This window comes from Brienomyrus brachyistius, unplaced genomic scaffold, assembly GCF_023856365.1.
Source record: "Brienomyrus brachyistius isolate T26 unplaced genomic scaffold, BBRACH_0.4 scaffold58, whole genome shotgun sequence".
In the NCBI taxonomy this organism is placed as follows: Eukaryota; Metazoa; Chordata; class Actinopteri; order Osteoglossiformes; family Mormyridae; genus Brienomyrus; species Brienomyrus brachyistius.
In genome coordinates, this window is record NW_026042333.1 from 1,337,102 (window position 1) to 1,346,324 (window position 9,223).

The 9,223-nt window shown below is 44.6% G+C and overlaps 1 long non-coding RNA gene across 1 annotated transcript; it reads left to right on the plus strand.

Annotated features, from left to right (window-relative positions):
* The first annotated feature begins 3,373 nt into the window (after positions 1 to 3,373).
* On the plus strand, positions 3,374 to 5,156 carry LOC125724983 (uncharacterized). Its single transcript, XR_007387272.1, has 3 exons — positions 3,374 to 3,490; positions 4,056 to 4,086; positions 4,343 to 5,156. It is a non-coding gene; the product is annotated as an uncharacterized LOC125724983 (long non-coding RNA).
* The last annotated feature ends 4,067 nt before the right edge of the window (positions 5,157 to 9,223 follow it).

The window sequence follows — 9,223 nt, forward strand, 5'->3', positions numbered from 1 at the left end:
AAAGACTTCAGCCCCACGCAGCACATGTAGGCGGCGCGGCATCACCGCATCCTCAATCTCCTCACACATCTCCACAGACTTTTTGTCGGACAAAGGAAGATATTCCGGGCAATGAAATTGTGATTTTCTCAGCTGTCGAAGTTGTTTGATTTAGATAAGGGAAGGCGAGCTCAGTTGGGGAATCGATCCGTCAGATCCTCGGTGCGGGCGAAGCCAGGCGTTAAATGAGGACTTCTGAAGATGCTGAACGACAGGATCATCTGGAGGAACTTCCTCACCCCGACACCTGAGATCTACACCAAGTTCCCCTCCAACACTACCGCCGACGAGTATCTGACCACCACCGTGGTTGTGTTGGGTCGTCCGAGCGTAAAACTGCCGAGTCTCACTGCGTACCTGGGACTTTTTGTGTGTTTGCTGTTGTTTCTCCTCGCCTTGGTCATTGTGATGCTTTACCGCATGAAGCACACCATTGCCCCGCTGCCATCGGACGTGGAAACTGCTGGGCAAACAGAGATGTTTCCAGAAGTCGAACTTTGTACGATATAGTTTTTTTTAAAACCTTCCTATTTCCCTATACGTTGCATGACGGACGTTTGGTTTGTTATGATTGTCGTTGATTATTGTTATATGCCTTTAACCATCCTTTACGTCTATTAGCTATATTAAACACGATTGCACATTTTTTTTCTTGTCCTTTTATTTGCAACTCTCTAACACCCGGTTATTCCGCATTTCCTGCCAGCTGTCATCTGCCATTTGGTTCTGTTTAAAATTGTGCCAACCGAAATGCAAAGCAGCACAGGGCGGGTGGACTGCTTAATAACGGAAACAAGGCAAGGACCCCTTCAGGTTGACTGCATCTCACATCCATTAATCTATAGAGCACGCAGCAGCGGCTGTAGCACACAGTGCAGTGTACTGTTACGTTTTCCGTGGCAGTGTTTCGTGACTTCGCCGCGAGTGTCACAGCAGGACAGCGTTTGCAGCACAGAAGTGTACTGTTATGTTTCCCACGCACGTAAGGGAAGTGTCTTGTGGCTTCGTGGATCTCACTTTTATATGAGTATCGGCTATATATTTAATAGACGATTGATTTTAGCCTGTTTCAATTCTGCGCTGCTTTTTTTTTGGCAGGTGTAAGATGTGCAGGGTGGAAAACTTTGCAATTTTCGTTATTGTTGCCGCAGATACTGAATAATGACAGGTGGGAATCTCTTGTCCGATGCCTCGATTATATGGCCGAAGCGCTGTGATGGTATTTTGAGAGCAGATGCGTCTTCAGTCACAGACCAGTTCCGCCCGTTTATTGAGATTTCAGCCTTTAACTCTAAGCGGAATAGTGAGTCCATTGTGATTCCTGCTTCTGTCCTTTTTCTGCTCCCAGCTCATTTTTATCTCTTCAGTTTGTTTTTTACCAAGTTATTTACCCAATTAACATCTTTCACTGTGGGTATGTGGGTATGACACACTGCTGCTGTCCCGCTTCCTGACTCCTACGTCGTACGGACCCCACAGACACCTGCCCCTGCCCAATGAGCCTCCTGGCTGTTCGTACGATACATCCCAGCCTGTGTTTTTTTGCAGCAGTGCATGATGGGAACCACACAGTGATAAACGAGGCGAGGACGCTGTCTAATTTGGCTCTGTGGATCTGGGTTCAGACACTGGGAGAGATATTAAGTTTCCACAGCGGGCTGAGAAAAAAACATTCTCATTAAAACCTCTGAAGTCAACTGCTTTCCATTCAAATTTGCCCACGTGCGCGGCATTTTGTGAAATTGTGTGGCTATTCATTATGAATAGCCTATAGTACGGTAGATGTGGAAATGGAAATACACGAGACTTACCTGGTGTTTATTTGTACATAAAAGAGGAACTTATTTGAGCTGTGATGGCAAGAATTAATTTGTTCTTAAGTTTAGTTTTATGTTAATGAAACATCTGGATCTGTAGTCAGCATTTTTATGGCAGTTTTATAAAAATTCCCGGTAGGACCTCTTCCAGGTTATTACAGAAAACTAGGCAAAACGGGATTGGCTGAGCCAGACTGCCACATAACAATCGGTAGGCATGTTTATAAGATGGCAGTGATATTTCGGCATAAAGGGAATCGAATTCTTAGAGGCTGGTGGAGTGAACCAGCAAGAAAAATATCAGCAAGCAAATGTTTTTCCTGCTGCCTCAGTTTTGTATGACCCTGTACTATATCAGTGGGTATGGAAAATAGGTACATGGACCTTTCATGTTGCGGTGGTTTCTGCTAGCTACAAGAGAAAGTGCCAAATTGCCGGGTCGCGACTGTTTAGTCCAGCCGTGCCTTGTTGTTTTTAGTAGGTGTTGATTACTAAGGCGTTTCCATCTCTTTTCTAATAATGGCTTTATTTTTTTATAAGAAGAAGTGCAGAGGGACGCTGTGTGGTGGGGGACAAGGCGGGGCAGAGATGTGGGAGCCGTCTGCTGTAGAGCGCCCCCACTCACCGGAAGATACCCCGACGTCCACAGACAGGCATCCGATCGCATCGCTGGCGGCAGAGAAGGGAGAGCGGGAAAGGAGGGAGATGCGCGGATTTTAAGGCCTGCGGGTCGGTTCCCCTGAGGGTGTTTGCATGTTTACGCTGTGTTAATGAATAGCGCCCTCCCCTGGTAATGTTGAGACAGTATTTCTTTTTATTTACTTATTTTTAAAAACAGACAGACACCGTAAACATCCACCTCCATGCAGTGCTCATGGTTCCCATGCCAACGCAGGAGTATTTTTTTTCCTCCGTTTGCTATTTGAAATGTCAAGCCCTTAAATTATCTCTATGCCTTATATTTACTGTTCTCTGCTTAGTGTTTGGATGATATTTACTATTAACAGGTATAGGTCCCCAACCGTGTAAATGTCTATTGAAAATTCCGGTAAAATGAACATAATCGTTCAAACAGCGCAGGCACAGTAATGAATATCATACAGTAAAAATGGGGTCAGATGGAAATTTCGTAGATAACCGGCTAGCTATACCATATGACCAGACTATCATATGACTATTTAGATAACGAATGAAACAAAAAATTCTTCTCTATCTGTAATTTGAGGACAAAATAAAAATTTCGCTAACATTGAAGGCTAATGTATTCCCTAGGGCTGGGCTGTGAATAATTCCAGGCATCATATCAACATGTTTACAGTGTTGGCTGTAACTACAAAAATAAATGGACGTAATTCAGCATGTCCACCAGATGGCGCACCACTTACATCGATGTGGTGAGCGTTACTACCTGCGCGAAGGTACAATAATTGATACTTTTTAAAATTGATCCCTGTGGGGAAGTTCTCTTTATGCCTCCCCGAACTTGCTCTCTATAGGTGAGAGCAAGCTGCCTGTGAAGGACAGCCACCCATAGCAGCACCCAGGGATCTGGGGGTTAAGGGCCCTGCTGAAGGACTCACAGATGTGCTGAGGCTGGGCTCAAACCAGCAACCTTCTGATCGCAGCCACAAAGGGTTAGTCCCCTGAACCACATGCTGATTATTGACATAAATCTGCTCATTTTCTTCAAACAGATGACAGCATACAGGTTAACAGTTTCAGACCTAAGTTGTTCTTAAGACATAACAGAGCAAACACTTGCCATGAGATATACACCTACGCTTCCATTTGTAGTTATTTTGACGGTTTTTAAATACAGGAGTCAGGTAAGATCGCCTGTGACAGTTTATTTACACGTCAGTTTTCTTTTGAGCCACCAGGTAAACATGTCAGTGGCATTTTCCTGTAAAAAATAGGTTAATATTATGTGTATCTCTAACCAGCTGATCTTAAATCTTGTGTGGAAAAGGGCATTATGGAATGCTGTACATATGTCATTTTACACTCGATGCCATAATATAAACAGCGATGCTGTTCGTATAACAAGTTCAAAAAGCACTCGGGGTGAATCTGATTTTCGGTCTGTAATGTCTGGACCCTGGGTGAAGTGATGTGTAATATTCGAATTGTAATGATACACAGAGACATGACCAACACTTTACTCAAGTTTTACCGAACTGATCCTATCTTCTCTTACAGGTCATCCTTAGGAGGACAGCGCCACTTACAGGTAAGGAGTATTTCAGAAGCTACAGTACATAGAAATACATACATCATATCTCCCTCCGCATGACCTGTATTCCAATGACAGTTTAAACAGCAGCTTTTGATATTTAATTTTACAATGCAAACTATTGCATTTGATAGCATTCGCATTCTTCTTTTGTTACTACAATGTTTCTTTTTACCAAAACGTTCCTTTTAAGGAGAATAACGTGTTGGTGGTCTAATCAGTCTACGCTATCGTGACCCCCCCTCTTCCTTAGTTGGTGTCTCAGGTTTGACACTCCAGTGCAACAAGCCGGTGCTGACACTCCCTCCAATCGCCAGGCAACCAGAAGTAAGGCAGCGGGTCATACATGGAAGATGACACAGAAAGAATGACGAGCTAGATGCAGGGACGTCACTGGTAGTGGCGACGTCACATGTAGCAGGGTGTGCTGGACATCTTAAACACAGCATCCTCTATCTGCTTCATCATTCCAGGCCACTACATGACATCTCTTGCCCTCTCTTTGCATATGACAATGTCTCAGTGAGATTCATGCCCTTCGTTAAGTTTTAGATTAATGCTTTTAATACTGTCGGTATTAAACTAACAGTTGTCTTAGTCTCCTATTGTGCCGTGTCGTGCTTTTCTCGTCTTCATCCCGCACCAGAATATCATCCACCACGTCCATAACCGTCTCCAAATCACAGTCCTCAAGGTCCGAGCTCAACATTTCTGTACCTGTGAGCCAGGTGTGATGCGTATGTGGCCAATCGGAATCAGTAATTATTAAACTATAACTGCCCGGGAAAACTGAGAACAAGGCCTGGATTTAGAATGGAGGGCCAGAGTTGAATTGCCATGCTCTAAATGAGTGGTTCTCAAACTCGGCCCTCGGGCCCCTCTGCCCTGCTTGTCTTCCTGCTATCCCTGCCCCACACACAAGTCCCGGCTGTCTTTCAGCTTCTGATTGACTGAACACACCTGATCCAGGTAATCCAGGTGTGTAGGGCAGGGATAGCTGGAGCACAAGCAGGGCAGTGGGTTCCGAGGACCGAGTTTGAGAACCACTGGTCTAAATATTCTAGTTTTGTGCAATGCACTTTTGGAACACTTCTGGAGCTGATGATAGTAATACCTGCAAAAAGGAGTGTTGAAAGTACATAGGTTGGAGCCCTCTTTGTCCAGCTGTACATATCAGAAGCCAGAGTTGGCATCCAATACCGAAAGCACTTTGGCATTTGGCATGTCTGCTGTTATTTCTTCCACAGTGCACAATGGGTAATGCTCTCTTCTTATGGCTCCTTCACTGTAAACTCTTTTGGTGAGTCCCAATTCTGAACAAGTTTCTCCACTGGATCAAAGGTGAGTCTAAGCCTACGGTTTGGAATTCTATCTGGAATCGTCTTCATGTTTACACTTGAGCATAGCCTTACCCTTTGGCTCCATCTTGTGACCAGAATGTGTCACTAAATTGCAGTTCGACTTCAAGAAGTGTTTTCTTTTTCGCTACATTTTCGAAGTCAGTTCGTTACACTCCCCTTCTGCGTCTAGCTTCAAGTTAAGTATGTAGTTATTTTGAGCACTTGTGTCCGTATCTGATTTTCATTTTGAATCGTAGTCTGTATCTAACCGTATTAGCCATTTGCTAGCTGTTTGCTTTTTTTGCTTGATATCAATGCTGCCCATAAACATCTCAACATTTGCTTCCTGATTTATTTCACGAACCTTTCTCTGTGTTGTCCTGGGCTTGCTTTTTTGGTTTGTTTTTTGGTTTGCGCATGCGTCTGAAATGGTTCTTTCGTGAGTGTTCGTTGTATATGCTTCTGTAGGCTAGGCATTATTTTTTGGCTCGTGTGTGTATCCACATCGCTTGCAGACTTCTTTTTCTTTACCCGTCTGTGTAACATTAGTATGCTATTGTCTTACTTTTCGTATTCTTATTGACTACTTCTGCGTCCTCGTGCAAACTTTCATGCGGCTCTGCGTGACCTCATTTGCCCGACATATATCCACAGCCTTTGCTAGGTTCAAATAAGGTTCACATGAGTCGCCTGGCTCTCACACTGCCGTCAATACCACAAACAATGCGGCCTTTAATCAGTTAATCGTCCAAATTCCTTTGCCTTATTCTTCAAGTCTATCACGTATGCATCAGCCGTTCTTTTATTTCACGTAAAAAAAACTTGTTCCTCAGATACGTGATGTTCTTTCGCGGCTCACAGTATACTGTAATCCAGGAGTGTTCAACTCCAGTCCTGGGGGGTGGAGCCCTGCGTTGCTTTACTTCAGTGTTTCCCAACCCAATCCTCGAGGAACCCCGAACAGTCCAAGCTTTTGCTCCCTCCGAGCTCCCAGCCAATCAGGAACACCGAATGCCTGGTACAGGTGCTCTGGGAGCTGAGAGGAAGTAAAAACATGGACTGTTCTGGTTTCCTTAAGGACTGGGTTGGGAAACACTGGCTAAGTTCTTTCCCTGTTCCACCACAAATGATTCAGCTCAAGAGCTGTGTGCTAATTAGCACAAGGAGTTGTGTTACATGAGGGGAAACCCAAATATGTGCAGGACTCTGGCCCTCCAGCACTGGAGTTTGACACCCCTTGCTCTAGACTTTTGTTTGAGCACATCCAAAACATCCACATCGTCATCAAAGTCCATAGAATTAAATGCCTTTAGTGCATCATCTCCAGCCACGTGAAGAAATGCTGCACGTTCCCGCTCTTCTCTGCTATACTAAATGCAGTGAGATATTAGGCGACACCACTTTTCTGGCTTATGCTGTTCAGCGGTTTCAGTTGCTCCACAGTTTACTTCTGACATCACAAAATCTGTGGACCCTGGATGAATTGATACGTGATATTTGAATTTTAATGATACACAGAGACGTGACCAACACTTTACTCAAGTTTTACCGAACTGATCCCTTTTTCTCTTACTGGTCATATCCCCAGAGGCATCTCTAGGAGAACAGCGCCACTTGCAGGCGAGGAGTATTTCAGACCCTACAAAGAAATATACAGATCACACGGTCTGCGGGAAACACTGCTGAAGTGGGTGTGTTGGCCGACATCTCCAGTGTTAGCAGCTGTTTACGTCTTTTTTCCCATGACTGGAGCTCCTGAGGCAACATTTGACACCCACAGCACGTAATGACTGGCCAGGAGTAGCAATAATAATAATGTCTGAAGTCGCCCTGGAAACAGACTGGAAAAATGAGTTTTAACAACTGGTGTATAATTGTTTTTGTTTTCTCGTGATGTTAAAGGGCCCCGCGAGCTTGCAGCAGCATGCAAGCAAGTGGATGAGCGCTTCTAGAAAACCAGCTCTGTCAGATTCTGCCACTTCAATGAGAAATAATAAAGGAACTCAAGAGAAAATAATAGTGACAGGGTTACCTGTTGGAAATGTGATGTGAAAACGGCTGGTGTAATAGGCTGAAGTTCAAACTACACATGTTTTGGTCAGTATGTGTGTTTGTATGTATGTATGTTATGTATTGCATGTATGTATGTATGTGACCAGAATAAATTTAAATTCATTCATTCAATACTGGGTGGTTTTCACCATCCAGATAACTCTAACATTAACAGTATATTATAAGATTCTATCTATCTATCTATCTATCTATCTATCTATCTATCTATCTATCTATCTATCTATCTATCTATCTATCTATCTATCTATCTATCTATCTATCTATCTATCTATCTATCTATCCAGTATCTGTAGTTCTGTCTTGCCTTTTTTTGTCTTAAACCTGGAACCAGGAAGCTGTGACGTCCCAGGGTTGAGAGGCGAGACCCAGAAAAGGATGGTGAATACAAATAATATATATAAAAATAAATATATCAATCATAATAAATACATGGTGCGATATTTCCCTCTAGTGGTGACATCGAGAAACTGCAACAAAAATATTACGGCTTGGACTAGCTAGATGGCATAGCTTGTTGAATGATGATTGGAAGAGGTCAGTTACATCGTAATGTGATGTAATATTATGTGTGACACAGCCTTCAAGTGTATTACACCGGATGCCTAGATTCCTGTAGTTTTTCCGAAGGTATGCCATATGCAGCACATCACTGGTAGATGCATCGCATGGGCCGGAAGTGCTTTGTGTTTTGCCACTAGGCTGTTAAAATCTCCACCCAGACAGGTTGAGATTTTAAACAAGAAAAATGGATTACAATGGATGTGAGCTGGACAGGAGTACTTGTGAAATTCACCGATGTGAGACAAGGTTCTTCTGGAAAGAACATGCCTGAGCTGCGAGCCGTCTCACGGAAGGTCATAAAAAAAAAAACGCAAGCCGCTGTCAGGCATCGGGAATCGCTGTCTGAATCCGGATCTCTTCATGAGACTCTTGCATTGTTTGAGATGCCTGGCCTGAAGTTCTGTGCCATGTGACCTTCTTGTAATACTCTGCCTCTCTAATGGCTTTGAAAGTGACACCCTCTAGGTGTGACTGGAGGGTTGGGTGCGAGGGGAATTCCCTCAGGAGGGTGTCTGTCTCCAGGCTTCCTGTTCCTGCTTGTTCACTACACCTCTTTTCTGCTGAAATATATCTGATTTAGTGTGCCATCAGCATTAACCTCATAAACCGTTTATGAGAATGTCTCCCCAGGAAGACGATCCTTGCTGTCTGGGCACAGAGCAAAGCCCTGACCCCTAGCAGTTTCACAGGTTGAGACGTGACCTTGTCTTGTGTCGTGTGCTGGCCTGTCGCTCTGTGTTAGCCAAAGGGGTGCGACGTGGTGGGGGGGCTGGGGGCCCGTTATGAGAATGAGCGTATCGAGTAGCAGGGGTTGAGGGGGGCAGGTGTCAGAGTCACGCGTTTGTGTAACAGCCGCTGGCAGATTAACTCTTCATCAGACAGCGTAGATCAGACTCGTGTGTGGTGACGTATCACGGGCGCAGGTGTTGGTGCAGAGGGACAGTCGCATGGAAATTTCCCCTGCTGGGCTGCTGTGGGAGCTGTGTGTCTGTCTGCGGCTGATAAGCGTGTCGTCGCACCTCATCCTGGTTTAAAGGGCCGGCGTTAGCATCAGCTGTTACCATCTGCTACCTGGCGGGTCGGACACATGACACGCATGCCCCCCCCCCCGCTTCTGGAAGAAAGTTCCCTTCTGCTCGTGAATTCCTGGCTTCAGATGA